This window comes from Protopterus annectens, chromosome 1.part1, assembly GCF_019279795.1.
Source record: "Protopterus annectens isolate FY-2018-M chromosome 1.part1, PAN1.0, whole genome shotgun sequence".
NCBI lineage: Eukaryota > Metazoa > Chordata > Ceratodontiformes > Protopteridae > Protopterus > Protopterus annectens.
In genome coordinates, this window is record NC_056726.1 from 1,822,804,210 (window position 1) to 1,822,824,798 (window position 20,589).

The 20,589-nt window shown below is 42.9% G+C and overlaps 1 protein-coding gene across 1 annotated transcript in view; it reads right to left on the reverse strand.

Annotated features, from left to right (window-relative positions):
- The window catches only part of STK40 (serine/threonine kinase 40), a 1,174,020-nt gene that overhangs the window by 934,215 nt on the left and 219,216 nt on the right, over window positions 1-20,589 (reverse strand). The gene's annotated exons all lie outside the window — the stretch shown is intronic.

Here is a 20,589-nt window from a genome sequence, read left to right on the forward strand (position 1 = left end):
AATGGATTATCCATGTCTAGATATAAAGGCTAAATGGTGCTAAAACACTACAAATTGCAGCAAAGACAGTGCTGTGTTTTAGAAGTACAGCACTTTAAAGTACTAAATAAAGACCAAAGTTAGACCAGGAGAAGGATGAAAAGCAGATGCTTACTGATGTGTGGCCATCTCCCTCCAAATATTGTACTTTAAAGTTATGAGAACAGTCAACCTTAGGGTGTTCTGTTCTATTAATTCTTTTTATATGCCACCTGTATTAATCTGAACAGCAGTAACATTTCCTAGATCTGTTTGCAAGTTGGGAGTATGGAGCTGGCTTCCAACTTCACTAGGTTGATATCCAACATAGATAATGCATATAGAGAAAGTTTATATATTTATCCCTTGCTTCTCTGTCAAAAAGCCTCTATTTCCTTCCATAATGATAACTGAGCAGATACTCACCCTAATGTTAATAGTTTCAAAACCATTTAAGAGAAGCAACATATTTAGCCACTTCATATAACAGAAAAAAGATAACACCTTTCGGGTCTATATTAGATGAACGAAAGTTCATCTTAGCAAATACGCACATGAGCGAATATTGCGGAACTCGAAACCGCAATTGCGAGATCGTGGTACAGTGAAGATGGGAATATTTGCCCTTTCCTCACTGTAGTGCGATCTCGGAGTTGGAATATATATTTAGGGGGGGTTGTGGGGGGTGCAGCCCCCCACAACTGCAGTTTCAAGTACCTGGATATTCGCTCATGTGAGCGTTCGTTAAGATGAACTTTCGTTCATCTAATACAGACCCCACCTTTCATAAGTAGAACAAAATAAATTTGATCGTTTTAACTGTGACATGGTGATCTACACTTCCCATACATCAGAAATAAGATGAGATTGCTAGGATTGTTGATTTTTCAATACTGCATGTTTGGCTGGATATGGAAGGGTGGCTGGCTGAATTTATGGGATGTTTGGAAAGATCCTTAATCAAAGTGGACTCTATTGTACCCAACCAAACTCCTCCACTAAATTAGACTGTAACACCCTTCTCTGACTGAGCAGAGAGAGATATAATAGGGACAGCAAATGTTTTTCAGACCAGTGAGACACAAACATAAGACGTCTTTATAGGTCTGACATTACTAGTCAAACATTTGCATCATCACTGATGAAACAGCAATAACAGATGCTTCAAGAGACTTTCAAGGGCAAACATCTACATTTTAAATTTGAAAACTGGCAAAGGGAGGAAAAAGCAAATCAGTCATACTAGTCCACTGTTGTCATGTGCTCATGCCACTAAACTGAACAGGGGTCAGGGCTTTATCCATTTTTGCCAACAGATCTGGCTTACTTGAGTCATAGTTTGGATAATGAAGTCTGCAACAAACTGATATTAGAATATTTATTTTTGTTTTCTAGAATTCTGGGCTACCAACTCCACTCACTGGCTTTTTTCATGAGTTATTCATCAGTGTTTACCACAACAGTGAAGTAGAGAGATTCTGACTGGATAGGGTACCAGAAAAGAGCGACCATCACCCCCCTTTGCAATTTGTCTCAGATACTGGGACTTTGTACAGGCACTAAGGCAAGACAAAAATACAGTGAGCAAATCTGGGAGGTGGTGACCATAGAGTTAGCTTGGATGACAATGATTTAATGGTCCTTTCCCAAAACCAAAGATGCCCCTTAGATGCTTTGTGGACACCTCTCACTATTTTTATGGTTACATCATAAAACAAAACAGACGTCTTGGCTATCACATACAAACCTTTTGGGAAGATACAGTTAAGATATGGTTTTACGTAGGGTAAGAGTGTTAACAACTATTCTGACATGCAGTTTTTCCATCTCCTGCAGGCCTGTACTGCAGTCAAATCGGGAGAACTATGGCAGTCGATACTGATGTATGTAATGTTAACTCTGCCCTTTGAAAGACTACTGGGTATGAAAATATGTTTCCAAAATTACATAACTGCATTTCAGCCTTTCATTACATTTGCTTCACATGGTGACTACAGAAGCCTTGATTTGTTTTGAAGCACCTTCTGAGGCTGGTGTCCAGAGGAAAATTGAGGCCTCCTAAGATGGAAGCTCATGTCTTGAGATCTCAGTTTCAGTTGTCTGTACTGGTCACATTTAATTCAGAATGCCTTGATGGGAAGCTTCATGTCCAGCAGTCTAAATGATCTCCTAATCAAAACTTGTTGAAATCGATAGGCACTGCTAAATTTCATGAGACCTACTATGAAAGTGAATGTGATGTCCAATAAAATTTCACTTAATTACACAAGAATCTCTATCACTCATGTACCCATTTTTGACCGTAATTAAGGCTGGTGAGATTTGGGAAGAGTACAGTTGTGTAAAATCTTACCATAACAGTCTATGTCCTTTCCTTCACTGTTGTAGTATTCTTTACATATCAGATTCCTGGATAGGGCAGCCTGAAGTCCAGCCAGAGTACCAAAGCCTTATGCTGATTTAAGGTATGCCATGTGTGCTCCTCACATAGCATAGGGGATAAAGGTGATGTCTAGACATACCATCCTCAGAAATGAAAGTCCCAGTAGAAACGCCAGTCCAAGGAAAACCAAGTAGTAACCAGTACGTCCAGAAGACAAATGTACCAGGGGGAGAAGGGAGGAAGTGAATACTGCAACAGTAAAGGAAAGGAGATTTACTGTTATGGTAAGATTTTAGACAACTGTACTATGTCTTTCCCTTCACTGTTGACGAGACTGATCTGCAAGCCCATGGAACGTATTATCATGGAACTTATAAACAAAGACATTGGCAACCTTCAAACATTGGACCCCACCCAGTTTGGGTTCGTGAAGGGCCGACCTTGACTCCTGAACCTGATTGACTTCAAATCAGTCTCCAGAGCCGTGGACAAGGGTAAGGCAGTCCAGACAGCCTATCTGGACCTCACCAAGGCCTTTGACACCATCCCCCACACTGGAATCATAGATAAACTTACTAAGCTGGGCATTAATCCCTACGTCACTCGATGGGTTGCCAACTGGCTTACTAACAGAACCCACATTGTAAAAGTAGCTGACTCCAAATCCAGCTCCAGACAAGTGGAGTACCCCAGGGTTCAGTCCTGGGACCACTCTTGTTTGGCATCTACTTCTCTGAAGTACAGGCCAATACTAAGGGACTCTGGCAAACAAAGTTCGCAGATGACTGCAAACTGGGAGCCATTATTGAATCTCCAAATGATGTGAATACTCTACAAAAAGGCCTTACAGAAATAGATGCTTGGTACCAGAGCCAAGGGCTCAAGCTCAATGCCAAGAAATGTATAGTTATCCCCTTTGGGAAAAAACATGTACCCGTGAATTACCACATAGGTGGCAGTACACTAAACACCGGAAGTGTGATAAGAGACTTAGGGACACAGGTGGAAAGTGGTCTCACCTTTGATAACCACATCGCCACAACAGCAAGAAATCCTTCTATGTGGCACACCTAATCACTAAGGGCTTTTCATCCAGAAAAAAAGGAGGTCATTGTCTCACTGTACTCATCCCTCATTAGACCATTATAGAATACAACACCCCATTTGGTATGTACCTCTAAAGACACCTGCAACAACTGGAAAGGCCACAAATACCTTACTAAAAGAATCACAGGCCTAAAGCAGATTCCCTATGCTGACTGCCTTAAAAAACTCCAGCTATACTTTGTCACATATCGTCTACTCAGAGGCGATCTCTGCTTAACATACAAGGCCATGTCAAACCCAGAACTGTTGGACATGCTACACTTAAAGAAATCTCAATCCCTCAGAGCCACACGCTCCAGGGATCTAAACCTTGTCATCACAATAAACAAAACATGCTGGAGAGATAGGTTCCTGACTCAGAGACTCTCCAGACTCTGGAATAGACTGCCCATACATGTCAAGCAGAGCACCTCTTTGGCCCTCTTCAAAAGGAACCTTGACAACTGGATGGGAGAAAAGAAATTCACCCCAGGGATCATGTCAGTCGCCCTTGCTAGACAGGGGTCCACAAAGTAAATAGTGTAGGAAGAAATAGCCAGGGAATTGTTATGGCTAGGCTTGTATAGGCCTTAGGGCCGATAGCCTAGTACCAACCTATGGTATTATTTACATTTGGAAGAGTGCCAAAGCTCAGGAAGAAACTTGGGATGAGGAAGAACCAGCAGAGCTCTCTAGGAAGCTATGAAGGATAGCCTTAGCAAAACCAGCTCTAGCTCTGGAGATTCCATCCAACTTGCAGTGCTTGGTAAATGCATGCACAAAGTCCACGTAGCTGACTCAAGAATAAAGCTAGTATTCAAACCCTTGAAAAAAAGCAGAAGCCGCAGCTCTAGTAGGATGAGGCTTAACAGAAGGAAGGCTCTTACCATGAAAAGAACAAAAAGAAACCGCTTTTGAAATCCAAGAAACAACAGTCTGTTTGGATACCGCTAATGCTATGGACCTAGGATGAAATGAAACAAAGCTGATCAGATCTCCGAATAGTCTTATCCAAATAACATCTGAGTTGTCTATGCACATCCAATGTGTGCAAAACCTCACTGGCAGACTGCAGAAAAGGAAAAGTGGGCAAATGAATAGACTGATTAAAGGACAACTCATTCATCACTTTGGGCACAAAAGGATTAGTATGCAAGGATATCATGTCTTTATGAAACACCAAAAAAGGAGGACAAGCCATAAGGGCTTGAAGCTCAGACACCAATTTGGCAGAAGTGATGGCTAACAAAAGAAGTCTTCCAAGAGGAATGTTGCAAGGAAGCTGAAGCTACAGGCTCAAAAGGAGCCTGAGTCAATTTCTCTAAACAAAAATATTAAGATCCCAGGCAGGAGAAACAGGCCTCCTGGGATGCCTAATATGAAAGAAACCTTTAAGAAATTGTTTAGCTTCAAATTTAGAAGGTAAAGAAGAAGATAAAGGCAGACAAGCAGAGATAGCTGATAAGTGGGCCTTAACAGAAGACTAAGCCAACCCAGCATTGAGCAATTCACACAAATAAGAAAACCAAAAGAACATCCACAGTAAGTGGATCCAGGTTACAAGAAAGACAGTAAACAGAAAACCTCTTCCACTTGGATAAGTAGAACTTCCTAATATTGGGTTTCCTGTCATCCTGCAGGACCCTAAGCACGTCCTCAGAAAAAAAGGTGCATGTCTGAATCAAAATCCCATCACCCACTGTCAGCTGAAGAGTGGACAAGTGGGGATGGATGATAGATCCCTTGTGTTGTGCGAGTAGGTCCACCCTGTGAAGTAAAATGTGATGACTGCCCTTGGCTAAAATGCAGAAGAGGAGGAAACCAATGCTGTCTCAGCGAAAAGGGAGTCACCAATTCAATTTTTTGAGCATCCTGTTAATTATGAACAGGACTTTTGGAAATGAGGGGAAGGGGAGGGAAAGCATAACGAAACATTCCCTTCCAAGAAAGAGAGAGGGTGTCCACCATCCACACCAGAGGACATAGGAATCTGGCACAAAAAGAGAGGATGTTGTCTGTTCAGAGGGGAGGCAAACAGATCTACTTGGAGTACCCCACCGGTGGGCAATGTCCTGAAACACATCCCTGTGAATTGTCCATTCATGGGATTGAGTCATGGACCTGCTGAGAGAGTGTCTGCCATAGAATTCTGACTGGAAGAGATATAAATTGCCTAACGAGTAACTCGGTACTGAATTGCCAGTTCCCATGCCATGAGAGCTAGCTTACACAGAAGGTATGACTTCATTCTCTCTCCATTTGTTTACATTTGAGAGAGCTGTGGTGTTGTCTGTAAACAGTTTTGGAGGTCGTGGATGGAAGAAAGGATGAAAGCATGAAGGGCTAATATGAAGACTCTCATCTCTTTGATGTCAATACGCTACTTCTTTTGAATAGGAGACCAGAGGCCCTGGTACCTTCATGGAAGCAAAGGCTGCCCCCATCCTAGGTCTAAGGCATCTGTAAACAACTCTTGAATGGGAAGAGGAGGATGCAGAGGAAGGCCTGGGTTCAGAGAACTCTGCTGAATCCACCAAAGGAGTTCCTTTTTTAGACAAGGGAGAAGAGGAACCACAAACTCCAGTAGATGTGCATGCTGCATCCAAACTGATTTCAGGTACCACTGAAACTTTCTCATATGAAGTTTGGCCACAGGTACCATGGGAATGGTGGATGCCATGAACCCCAGGAGCCTGAGAAACTCCCTGACTATAAGAGAATGAAGAGGGAGAAGACTTTGGAAGAAGGAAATGAGAGACTGAACTTTTGGAGGAGGCAGAGATTCCAGCATGAGATTTGCCTGCAACCTGCACCCCAGGACAATGTGGTCCTGTGAGGAGATAAAAAAAGGACTTTTTGTGAACCTCAACATTTGTAGTAGAGAAAGAGTGAACTGTAGATTTTGTTGCAGGTTCTCTGGACAGGGAGCTAGAAAGAGAAGATTGTTCAGGTATGAGTAAACCTGGATGCCCTGCAGTCTGCAGTAAACAATTACAGGAGCCATGCAATTTGTGGACACACTTGGAGCAGTGGAAAGACAAAAGGGCAAAACAGAGAACTGAAAGTTCAAGGAAGCAACAGAGAAACAAACATTTCCTGTAAAGGGGATGAATGGGAATGCAACGATAAGCATCCTTGATGTCCAAGAGAGGCCATGTAAGCCTGAGTAAGAATAAGAAACAAGGTTTGCAGAGACAGCATGTGGAAGGTAGGAACCTTCAGAAAAGTGTTTAGGTGAGAAAGATTCAGAATGGGTCTGCAAAGGCCTTCTTTCCTGGGTAAAAGAAACATTCTGGAGTAAAACCCTTCCTCGGGGGGGGGGGGGGCTGCTTGAATTGTCCCCTGATGTAGCAACTCCTGAGGCACATCTGGAAATAAATGCAGTTGGTCATGAGCTGGTTATGGAATGCCCATGAATGGAGGATGAGTCTTCCAGACTATGAAGTACCCTTGTTTGATAATGGAAAGAACCCACGAGTCTTGAGTAATAATTTCCAAAACTGGAAGAGACAGGGAAAGATGGAGAAAGAGGAGTGTGGTAATCACAGATGACCTGGCTTGTCTGGAAAGGGCTTCTTCTGGGCAGGAACTGGCTGAGATGGTTTACACTGTGGAGCTCTGTTACCTCCCTGCTTGGTTTTAGAAGTCAAAAGGTGAGCTTGTTTCCTAACAAAGGGCTTTGAGGGATAATTCCGCTGAAATTTAGGAACAGGCAAAACAAAGATAAGTTTTAAGTCCTGCAGCTCCTTACCTTTCTCTTGCAAAGAAAGAAATGTGCAGCTGCAGCCCCAAACAAAGCACTATTATCTAAAGGAGCATCCATTTTGCTTTGATGTCATCTGGAAGTGGTTGAAGTCTCAACCGTGAATACCTCCCTAAGAACAGATCCAGATCCAGCTCCAGCTGCCCTAGAAGATGATTCTGCTGCATCATGAATGCATTTAATGGAGTAGTGTGCTACCTAAGAGAAACATCACCTGAGTTTTAACATCAGAGTCTGGAAGGTCAGGAAGTGCTTGAGAAAGAACAGTTAAAGCATATCTGTTCATATTGGTTTGGCATGGAAAGCTAAGGTGGCAGAAGTATAGACCATTTTCCCTATTCTTTCAATGGTCTAGCTCTCCTTATCAGAAGGGAGAAGCTTTGTGGATGGCAACAGTCTAGAAGTTTTGTCAGAAGCAATAGAAACCACAGTAGGATTTGCTGAAGGACATGTGTAAAGAAATTTGCATTCATTTGGCACCGTATAAAACCTAACAACAAAACAAACAAGCCAGCACTCTAATTTGGTTAAACCAAATTACTTTATTCACATCACATACCGGTTTCGGCTATGTAAGCCTTCATCAGTGTAAATAACCATCATCCTTTTAAATACTTCCTACTTTCTTTCAATTGATCAACTATAGCCATTCAAACCAGGTGGAAAAAGCCCTCCTAACTTAATAAGCTAACTTTTTTCTTCTTGATCCAACAATTTGTGCCACCCTCCTTTATTATTTCTCTTTAAACCAAGTTTATCAATAATGGTGAAATAAAATGTTGCTGCCTTATGTATCAAAGTGTGTTTGTATAAAGCATTTTTTTTACATCTGATATCACTCAGATGTTCAGTAATCCTAAATTTCAAAGGACAAGAATTTTGCCCAATGTAGAAAGCTGAACTACAAGTGGCTAAGTATGTCACCCAGTCCCTGTTGCAATTTTCAAACCCCTTAACTTCAAAAACCAGAGAGGTATTAGAAGTTGTAAACTGTTCTGTTTTACAAACATACTTACAACTGTTACACACCACAAAGTTGGCAACTCCTAACCAATTGTCCCCCCAAAGGACAATTGCCTTCAAATGGAACCAACTTCATTACTCTTTTTATAACGGTTAAACTAGCCTTCTAGTGTTTTACCAGATCTAAATGTAAATAAACATTTAGCATGTACAATATTACTCAATCTAGAAGTAAAGTATGCCAGTATTTTTGCACAAGGTCTATAAAAGATTTAGTGTTATTTCCAAAACTTGTAATGAATCTGGGTGGACCCCCCCTAATCTCTTCTTGGGTTTGTACTTAAACAATTGTGCTCTATCTCCTGTGTGGAATTAAACATTCTCTTATCAGGATATCTATATCCCCTCTCACCAAATCTCCAAATCATGTCTTCAGCTTCTTTCTCATATTCTAATTCAGATGAACAAATTTTTTTTTAATCTAAGAAACTGAGCTTTAACTATATTCTTAACAATATGTGGAGGATGACGACTATTAGCCTGCAATAAAGTATTTACTTGGGGGAACTTTCTAAAAACTTGACTACTAAGTGTCCCAACCGACTCTACCTGTACCGTTAAATCCAGGAAGATATTTTTTCTGGTGTCATGATGCACTGTAAACTGTATACCCCACTTACTGTCATTCAAACATTGTGAAAATTCCAATAAGTATGTGACATCAGACCTCCAGACCAACCAGCAATTGTCCAAATACCTCCTATGGACATTACCTGCATGGGTCGTTGTTTTTTTGGTACCTTATAAAACCTAATGGGCCTTTTAGGAGCAGAGGCCTGTGAGATTGGGGCCTTTGATACAGAAGAAAATGCATCCAAAAAGAATGATACGATCGGAGGTACAGCTGAAGGGGAAGGAGACTCCATCTGTAAAAGATCAGGATATCTTTTTTGCACACCAGAAACCTGAGAGCAGTCCCATTTAAAATAATCCCTCATTTTTAGCTATACTTTCCCCAAAGGTGATCTCCTACTGGAGAATCTGTGCTATTAGACTCTTCCTCAGGGGGAAGCATATTTTAGGGGGATGGAATTTAAGTGGAGTAGGCCAAGGATTCATCCTCCAAAGAGTTGTCATCTTCAGATGATTCCAGTTTCCCAACTCTTGAGTGGGGAAGAAATTAGAGAAACAGGAACAGCTAAAGGAAGCTTAACAGCCATGAGTGCATTAATTAAGCCTTGAGAAATGGTTTCCAAATTGGACTGTGGCGTCTTAGGTGCAGAAAAGAGCTTAGTTTTCTGTTTAACAGCACATTTGCCTGATGAGAAGTGGAGGGACCCAACATAGGCCTGCACTCAATTACAGAAGTCGGAATTTTGTCGTTAACTAGGATCTGAGGGATACCCTAGGGCCTTCTGAAATAACACGCCTTGGTTCTCCCCTCCCCATCCAATATGGACATCTGCATTGCCTCTAAGGATGTGCCTAAGGTAGATTCCTTGATGGTGTAACAATGTGAGGTACTGCTAGCTATGCCAAGAGAAGTAGGGCAGTGGATGTGTAACATATGCCAGCATAACTAGCTGGAGTTTTGTAAAGAATTATGTTGTTTGTATATCAAACTGATTTGTACAGATGTTTGTGTTGAAACATTTATTTGTAAAGCTCCTTGTGTTAAAAGTGTACCAAACAATGTGTCCTGCTGGGCAGAAAAAGAAATACACTTGTACGTCAGATTGTATTACAACTACTGAAATTAATATACAGTAGCAGAGGATATTGGAAGAGAAGAGGTTAACCTCAGTCCAGCTAAACTTTGAAAAGTAGTTAGAAATTAAATTACCTGGTAGGCCATAAAGATTAAATCTTACAGTTCTGACTGCAGCTAGAGATGAAATATCTGTGAAAACAAGAGCTAGGGATCCTTGTTGTATTGTCTGTAGCAGTGAACTAATTGCTACCCTGGAAGGGTGGAAGTGCTGAAATGGTTTTATGGCTTCCAGATGCTATAACACATCTTAGCAAAGCTCGGTGTGTACAGTAACATGTGAAATTCTAGTTCAGTTTCTAGTAATGGGGGTAGTATGGGGACCAGAAATCAGATGACCAGATGTGTGATTTCTTTCTGTAATCCAGGACAAAAATGGGATCACAGGAACTTAACTAGGCTAATGGCCCTTATAAGCCTAGCCAAGTTCTACCCTTATTTTCACGATGAGCACCTATTGCCCCTGTCCAAGAGGGACACAGGTAAAACACTGGGGTGAATTTACAGTTACCCATCCAACCATCCAGACTGCATTTGAAGATGGCCAATGAGGTGCTCTGTTTGATATGAAGTGGAAGTCTGTTCCAAAGGTGTGGCAACATCTGGGAGACAAAGCTGCCCCACCAGCACGTTCTACTATGGTCACATAAGGTCTTTAGAGCAAGTAACCAGTGTACCATTTGACTTGCGGATATGTAGCATTTCCAATAAAGCAGGGTCAGAGATTGCCTTTTATGCAAGGCAGACACTGCTTCCGAGTAGTCTATATGAGTCAGAATAAAGTGACAGTGATTTCATATAATCCACATGGGACAGATGCTGACTACCTTGAATTTTCCTTGTGAGGAACCTTTGTGGTCTTTCCAATTGCTGCAGATGCTTGGAAAGGTACATACCAAAAGGAATGTTGTACTGAGTTATGAGCCTGATGAGGGAAGAATACAGGGAGGTTATAACTTCTTTTTTTCTTGAGGCAATGCCCTTACGTATGAGATGAGCAAGATAGAATGAACTTCTTACCACTGTGGAGACATGCTGATCAAAGGTAAGGTTGCTGTCAACCTGTGTGCATACTTAGGGTGTTACTATTGATGTGGTAGTTAGCAGGAACATTGCTCTTACTGAAAGGGATGATAATCCATTTTTTTGCACCGAGTTTAAGGCCACGACTTTGGCAACAATCATTTGTTTGTGTAAGACCCTCTTGTAGGATGTTGACCTCATTTGGAGAGTCTATGACTGCTGCCAGTTTTGCAGTCATCAGCAAACTTGGTCAGCCATGGCCCTTTAGTTTTTGCATGTACTTCAGAGAAATACATTCCAAACAGTGGAGGTCCCAGGACTGATCCCTGTGGAACACCACTGGTTACAGGTTTGCTGTTGGAGGTGCATTCCCCTATTTTGACTGTGTGTTCCATCAGTGAGCCAGTTAATGACCCATCTAACAATATAAGGGTTGATACCTAGCTGGGCAAGTTTGTCAATGATGCCTGAGTGGGGGATAGTGTCAAAAGCCTTGGCTAACTCTAGGTAGGCTGTGTACAGAAATTTTCCCCTTGTCCAGGGCTTTAGTGATGGTCTCGAAGTCCACCACATTTAACAGGCATGGTCTCATCATCATCAGCAGCCCCCTTTTTTCCCATTTTCTCTACATGGGGTCACGGTATCCTGTTAACTGTCGCCAACTCTCTCGATTCAGTGCCACACTCATGTCTGATTGTTGCAGATCTTCTTTCACACAATCCATCCACCTCTTTGCTGGACATCCTTGCTTCCTCTTACCTTCTTCCTGTCTGTCCCAAATCTTCCTCACCAGATCGTCTTCTGCTTTTCTAGACATATGCCCAAACCACCGTAATCTGTTCTCTTTGATCTTTTCTGCAATTTGAGCTACTTTGGCTTTTCCTCTTATGTCCTCATTTCTTCATCTGTCCCACAGTGTGCATCCTACCACCTTTCTCAGACACTTAATTTCCATCACCTCTAGCTTCTTCAACTATTCTGCCTTTACTGCCCAGGTTTCTGTACCATAAAGTACTGGTCGCACCACTGTCTTGTACACCTTGTCTCCCTTTGACAAATCTAAACAGAGTAGGATCAAGTGTTTGGAAATTACCTATATCGTTTTTGATAAGGTCCATGATGATTCGCTCCATGGCCTTGCAGACAAGGCTAGTCAGGCTAATAAGCCTATAGTTCCCGAGGTCAGTAGAAGCACCACCTTTGTGTAAGAGAACAGTGGCAGTTTTCCATTCAGCTGGGATGAAGCCAGTGCTTAGATTATAAATGAAGAGAGTACTCAATGGTGTTGCTAATTCTTGTTGGAGCCTATGTATGATGCAAATTGGGATGTTATCAGGTCTCATAGATGCTGTGTTTTTGGCCTTAGAGAGAGGGTTTACGACCTGCTCTTTAGAGATGTAAGGTAGGAAGACAGATGGTAGGAACATCATGGGGTACATGTGGCAGGAACAGGGGAGTGAAGTTTTCACAGAGCCTGTTGGCCAACAGGTTACCTATGTCCACAAGTCCAGTACATGTGGTATCTATGTGGCATCGTTAACTACCAGTTCAGCACAAATCTGGGCCTTTCCTTTTAGGTTATGGGTGTAACTAAAGAATGCCTTATGGTTGTCCTTAGTTGAGGAAGCTGGACTCATAGTTTGCTTTGGAGGCCTTCATAAGAAATCTTATTTGCTTGTTTAAGCTGAGGAGGTAGTGTTTCCAGTTAAGGGGTCACTTCCTCTTACTCTTCGACAGCAATTTCTTCCTCAATATAAAGCCGGTTAATGGCAGTTGTCCACCAGGCAGGTTTGCTCTTCCTTCAGCAGCTTGTTTGGTTCCTATCGGGTATGGCAGAGTCAATACAGTTATACAGGTGTTTACATAAAGCACTGGTTTACAACTCTGCATAGTTGCTGGTTCCATCTGAGGGGGGAGATGCAGTGAAGTTATTTATACCATCTTGCAGGAGGTTATAATCTTCTTTGGAGAAGTTTTTTTTTAGTTTAGTTGCTGCTGGGGGGGCATTTGTGATGGTTACTTTGAATGAGACTGATTTGTGGTCAGATATCACCAGGGAAGATGTCACAGTGGAGGTGTTACAGTGGCCCCCATACTGTAAGCACCAGATCCTGGATGTTGGCACCCTTTACTGGGTTCGTCAACCACTGGTCTGGGACACTGGAGTTAAAGTCTAGGAACCTTTGGGCAAGTGAGTCTGAGCAAGAGTAATTTACCCAGTCAATGAATGAGTCGTTAAGTCTTGGTGTTCGGATCTATCTTGATAAGACTCAAGCAGATCCGAATAGGCAGAGTGGGTTGTTCTGATTCATGCAGGGAGTCCTGTAGCTACTTGAGGTGGTATCCTACCAACAGTTAACCGCACATAAGTATCTTCAGGGAATCATATTTAACCAATCCGGAGGTGTATCTATCTTTAATGAATATTGATACACTGCCTCCTTTAGTTTTCACACCTTCAGTTTGTGGTCTGAACATGTGGAAGGAGGTGTACCCCGGTATGGCTGGGGTGCTCTCCACAGCCTTGAACCAAGTCTCCATGACTGCACAAATGTCTGCATCTTCCAAGGTCAGGACTGCTTCCAGTGAGTGCAGTTTCATGTTAAGACTTCTAGCTTTTAGCAGCATAACCTTGAGGTTGTTTTTAGATGGAGGTTTTACATCGGGAATTTTGTCCTTGAGAGACTGCCTAAAAAAGGCGCTACAGGGTGGCAAGAGCCTTAGCCAGTAGCTGAAATCCCAGGGGTGACAGATTAAGACCATCGCTAGCAAAGCATCGAGGTCTGTCGATCATGTCATCCCCAGCTGACAAATACTGGATCCCCTTAGAATGACACCAGAAACTAAGTTGATTATTGAAGTGAATCATTTTCTGCTTGTATTGAGGCATCATCCTAGGTGAAGGTAAAATGCTGCTTAAGGCTAGGGACATACAGTACAATTGTGTACACTTACCATAAATGTAGATATTCGTGTGTATTCACTGTTGCAGTCATTACATTTGGGTTATCTGCTTGCAGGTAGCCCTCAGTCAGCCTGATTAACAAAGTCTTGGGTCCTGCGTCAGTTGCTGTCCCGTCTTCCATGACATCAGGTTGTCAGGAGTATAAAAACATGCAGCCGATGCCATTACATCAGTTTTTCTTGCCCCAGATGTCAGGTACCCCCCCTAATGGGAAGCAATTAAATATAAAAGTACAAAGATATACCTCCAACAAAAAAGCAAATACACCAAAAGGCTTTTAAGCATAGTAAAGGAAAGTAGAGGTATAGCCAAAAGAAGTTAGGGGGCTGGAGGGAGGGTAACCAGGACTGCAACAGTTAATACACTCGAACATCTACATTTATGGTAAGTGTACACAACTGTACTATGTTCTTCATGTTTCACTGTTGCAGTCATTACATTTGGGCAGATTCCCAAAGCTATGGTTAGGAGGAGGAATTTAGATAGCATTAGGGCCAGTTACAAGGCCCTGCAAGACTGCAGTGGCAAAGCCAGCTCTGGATTTAGAGAGAATTGGCAAATGATAATGCTTGGTGAAAGTATGTACAGAACTCCAGGTAGCAGCTTCTAGGATGTCCATGATAGGGACGACTCTGAGAAAGGCTGTAGAGGTATATGCAGCTCTGGTGAAGTGAGGTCTGATCCCCTGGGGGATAGGTTTTCCATGGTGCTTATAGCAGAAATGAATGCAATGGCTTGTCCATTTAGAAATGGTTTGCTTTGAAATAGCCATCCCCTCTGCCCCTGCAGCAAATGCCACCAGCAGTTGTTCAGATTTCCTTTGAGGTTTAGTCCTGTCCAAGTGGAATCTAAGTTATCTGTGCACATCTAAGGAATGCAGAATCCGTTCCCCTTTATTATGTGGATTGGCAAAGAAGGTTGGCCAATGAATGGACTGATTAAGAGCCACACTGGATACTACCTTGGGCATGAAGGATGGACTGGTTCTGAGGGACACCCTGTCCGCATGAAAGATGATGAAAGGCTCCACTGCCATAAGGGCTTTTGTGTCTGTGTTATAATGAGCTGAAATGGCTGAGGCATGGATTTTAATTGAGGAAAAAGACAGGGCCTTGTGAAGCATCTCAGTTAAGTATTGTAAAATCTGAGATAAACTGGGTGCTGCTGTGCTCATCCCTTGAGATTGGTTCCAGGCACAGAATCTTTTCCATTTTTCAGCATAAGATTTTCTAGTACTAGGCCTCCTTGCCTCCAAAATGATATCCATCATAAGTTGGTACTAGGCTATCAGCCCTAGGGCCTATACAAGCCTAGCCATAGCAATTCCCTGGCTATTTCTTCCCACACTATTTACTTCCCTGGACCCCTGTCTAGCAGGGCGACTGACATGATTCCCCGGGGTGAATTTCCTCTCTCCCATCCAATCGTCAAGGTTCCTTTTGAAGAGGGCCAAAGAGGGACTCTGCTTGACATGTATGGGCAATCTATTCGAGTCTGGGGAGTCTCTGCATTAGGAACCTATCCCTCCAGCATGTTTTGTTTATTGTGATGACAAGGTTTAGATCCCTGGAGCGTGTGGCTCTGAGGGATTGGGATTTCTTTAAGTGTAGCATGTCCAACAGCTCTGGGTTTGACATGGCCTTGTATGTTAAGCAGAGATCGCCTCGGAGTAGACGATATGCGACAGAGTATAGCCGGAGTTTTTTAAGGCGGTCAGCGTAGGGCATCTGCTTTAGGCCTGTGGTTTGCTGAGGGGTGGTAAAGGAGAGATTAAGTAATTAGTCAGGTTGCAAGGTTCAGTATTAAGTTGCAAGGTTCAGTGTTAAGAAGCTGAGGGTGCAGAATCTGGTTCTCCCTGCTGAGACAGCAGGGAAGGAGTCTGAGGCAGGTGCCATGGAGAGGACCGTGACACTGCACAGAAGGGGGTACACCAGTGTTGGCGTGGCCAGTCTGGAGCAATCAAAATCATCCTTGGTTTGTCCTGTTTGATTTTTAGTAGTAGTTTGGAGAGCAAAGGCAGAGGGGGGAAGGCATAGACTGAAGGACAGAACATCCACTTTTCAGGCTTGTTTGTGGGGAGTCCTTGTGCAAAACTTGTTCAATTGGTAGTTCTGGGGAGAGGCAAACAGGTCTATATCTGGGCTCCCCCATTTGCTTGTCAACATGTTGAAAATCCTTGGTTCCAGTTTCTACTTGTGTGGGTCCATGAGGTTTCTGCTTAGTCCATCTGCCAGTGTATTTCATTTTCCTGGCAGGAATTGAACTTGTAGGTGCACTTGGTAGCTCAAGATTGTGTTCCACAATGCCATGGCTAGTCTGCAGATGGGGTAAGAATGTGTACCCACCCTGCTTGTTTACGTACCACATAACAGTGGTGTTGTCCGTCTTTACCATTAGTTGTCCTGGAAGAATGTGGTCCTTGAAGACTGTCAGAGCATTCTGTACAGCTAACATTTCTTTTTGATTGATATGCAGGTGCATTTGACTTGGGTTCCATTTGCCCTGAATGCACTTCCCTGCCAGGTGAGTCCCCCATGCATAGTCTGATGCGTCTGTTGTTAGGGTTTGGGCAGCAGGGGCTGGAGTGAAAGGTAGTCCCTTGTTTTGGTGGTATGCCTTTGTCCACCAAAGGAACTCTAGGCATAGGCAAGGTATGATAGGAATCATTGTTTCTAGGTCTTGAGAATGTTGACACCAAAGGCTTTTTAGATACCACTGTAGTTTTCTCATATGCAGTCTTGCATATGGAATTACAAGAATGCAGGTGGCCATGAACCCCAAGGCTTGCAGTATTTGTCTTGCAGATAACAAGGTTTTTGTGGCCACTTGTTTGAAGCAGGTAGTCAAATGAATTTGTTTCTCTGGCGTGAAGTAATCCATCTGGGAAGCTGTATTCAAGCTTGCTCCCAGGAATATCATTTGTTGACAGGTTACCAGGTGTGATTTCTTTTCGTTTATGGTGTACCCCAGACAAGTGAGAACCCTTCGTACAAAGGCCAGATGATTCAAAAGTATGTCCTAGCTTTCTGCCTGAATTAGACAATCGTCCAGGTATGGGTATATTTGAATATTTCTTTGCCTGCAAAATGCAATAACTGGAGCTAGGCACTTTGTGAATCCCCTGGGCACAGTTAAAGCCAAAGGGCAGTGCAGAGAACTGATAGTGCATGTAGCCTGCTTTGAAGCATAGGTATCTTCTGCAAGATTCCCCAATTAGGATGTGCAGGTATGCTTCTTTTAAATCTAATGTTGCCAACCAGGCGTCTTTGCCTAGCATAGGAAGTAATTGGTAAAGAGTCAGCTTCTTGAATTTTGGAATCTCCAAAAAGGTGTTTAGAGTAGACAGGTCCGGGATAGGACACCATGAATGGTCTTTTCTGGGTACCAGGAAAAGTCTCGAGTAGAAACCTTGTCCCTTTTCCTCTTCTGGTACCAGTTGAATAGCCCCCATGCTTAAGATAGAAAGTACTTGTTTTTGTGGCTCTGCCCACTGATTTGGGGGTAGGTCCGGCCACCCGATTGGTGTTGGCAACATGTGAAAGTGAAACTTGTATCCCTGGGACACTAATTAAAACCCATTTGTCCTGGGTAATGAGTTCCCAATTCTTTGCATGAAGAGCAATTTTTTTCCCCCAAAGGGGCAGTCAGTTGATAAGTGCTTGGAAATTTTAAAAGGAAGTCATTGAGAAAGTTTACCATAAGGGGAAGTCTTATTCCCAGACTTGGAAGTGGAGGCCTCCCACTGCTTAGTTCTGTGTCTCCCCTGGGACTGAAACCTGGGGTTTTTGCTGGGTCTGGGTTTGTTTTGAGAAGATCTGGAAAGGACCAATTCTTAGAGGGCCAGTGCCTACTAAATCTAGGAGGCTGAACTTGTAAAAAATCTTTAACAGTTTGCATAGATTTAGCTTTATCTTCCATCTTTTTAAGAATGTCCTCAGCCTTGTTGCCAAACAGGCAGTCCTGATTTAAGGGAGCATCCAACAATTTAGCTTTAACATGATCAGGCAAAGAATGCTCCTTAAGCCAAGCATGCCTTCTGAGCACAGACCCAGTAACAGCAGCCCTGCAAGAGGCCTCTAATGAATCAAAACCACATTGGAAAGTATGTTTTCCAACTTGTTCAGCAGAATGCATTAAATCCTGTAATTCTTTATTTTCCACACAGTCAGGAATAAACATTTTCTGTTTAAGCAGTCCAATAACATGTTGCTGATACTTTAACGTGTGAAACTGGCAGTTTAAAGCCCTAATGGCCAAGGTTGCAGAAGTGTAAACCTTCTTACCCCATCTATCCATCACCCTGGAGTCTATCAGAAAGGGGAGGATTTTTAGCAGTAGAAACCTTAATGCCCTTGGGCCCCTGTGAAAAGGTCTCTGGATCTGCAATAGGATTTTTAAAAAGTGACCACACAGACATAAGCATCCTCTATGGTAAAGAGAGCTTCTAGGGAGTAGAGTTTTTTGTTTGGACTCCTAGCACTGAGCAGTAATACCTTTAGATTTTCTTGGTTTTGATTTGCTTTGTCAGAAGTACTTTTAGTTTGGCATTGCCTAAAAAAGGCACTATGGGGGAAGACAATGTTTTAGCTAATATTCAAAAGCCTAGATGGGAAAGGTGCAGACCATCCCTGGCAAAGCATCGTGGTCTGTTGACCATCTCATTCCAGGCTGACAAATATTGTACCCCCTTAGAATGACACCAGAAACTAAGTCAATTATTAAAGTTAATCATCTTTTGTCCGTATTGTGGCACCATCCTTGGAGAAGGTAAAATGCTGCTCAATGCCAGGCTCATACCAGCCTGAGACGCACATTCTGAGAGCTCCACGATGTTTCTCTTCATATAGTCTAGGGAGGTACATCTCAGGTCATTCACTCCCACATGGACTATGATGGAGTCATACTGGTAACTGTGGTCCAATGACCTGAGTGCATGCATAATGTGGCGGATCTTAGCCCCGATAAGCGACTGACCGTGACTTTCTCCTTACTCCACCTGTGAATTTTGCCTTAAGGGCTTGACAGGTGAGACACTTGTGTTTGAGCTATTATGTGCACTGTGTCCTGCAGAGGAAGCATTGTGTGTAGCATGCTTGTGTTTGGGAGGTCTCTGGTGAGGACCTCCGCATATGTAGGTATGTGTGATGTGGGTATGGGTGGAGTAAGAGGTGAGGTGTGCATGCTGACAATCCACTCATTGTCATATGTACTGACTGGTGTGTGAGAGAGCATGGATTTCAAGGTTCTTAATATAGCTGCATCTCTCACATATTGTGTTTGTGTGGACTAAGAGTAGAGGGTTGTCCGTGAACATGAGCCAGTTGCTACACTGCCTCAGGATGCCCATGACGACCAAGCTGGCTAGGGAACCTGTGGGAAATTGTCCATCCATAGTGTTAGATAAATTTATATGGTCAGGAAAAGAGGTCACACTTAGGAATGGCTAGTGGGTGAGAGGTGTGTTGGTACCTCTGAGGCTAGGCTTAGTGTTTTACCTAACAGTAGAACAGAGTTGTGAAAAACCGCTGGAGGACCACAAGCAAAGTGCTAAGGGAAAATTTAACAAGTAAAATGTTTGCATCTCTAACCACCGCTACACAGCAGTGCACGATGATGTGCTACATACAAACAAGTGCAAACGTGGGGCTTAAATAAAAAAAAGTTACGCACTCACCATAACGTTCCATTTGAGTAGTTGTACTTCATTTGTCTTCAACATGTGGAATACGGATCCGTATCGGATCAAAGCTGGCAACTATTGCTAGCATCAGCTCCGAGCTCCAGACTCATCCCCTTACCCATAATATACCTCCACTGCCTTCCATCCCCAAACCGAGTTTGCTGAACTTATACTAAGAACCTGACCTGATAAATATACTTGTGACCTATACTGCAGTCCGTAGGCTGATCACGCACCAAGGTCACCAAGGGGGAAGGAGGGAGGGACGGTTGAAGACAAATGAAGTACAACTACTTATCCGAGTAGTTTACTTCATTTGGTCTTCAACCTGTGGGACAGAGTCCCCAACTACTAAACTCCTGGGAGGCCCTCATGGAAGGATATTCCGGAGCACCGCGGAACCAAAGGATGCTCTCCTTCTGGAAGTCAAACCCAATTTGTAATGAGAAATAAATGTGAGAGATGAGGACCAAGTAGCTGCAGAACACGTCATCCAAAGATACACTAGACCAAAAAGCCACAAACGTAGCCAAAGACCTAGTGGAATGAGCTTTTACCTGACCTGGAGGAGAAATGCCTCTGCCCTTATAGACCTGCAGGATGCATGAAGAAATCCATCTAGCTATAGTGACCTTAGACAGACTGTTTCCTTCTATAAACCCATTTTGGGGAACCTAACAACTGATCAGATTTACGGATATTTTTGTCCTGTGCAAACGGAATCATAACTATGAACATCCAATATGTGGAGCTTGTATTCCATTTTGTTTGTAAAGTTGGGAAAGAACACAGGCAAATTAATAGTCCGATTGATATTGACTGGTGATGCCACCTTGGGAAGGAAGGATGGATTGATTCAAAGGGAAACTCTGTCTTTATGAAAAATCATATACGGAAGTTTGATGGACAAGGCCTGCAATTCTGAAACCCTTCTAGCTGG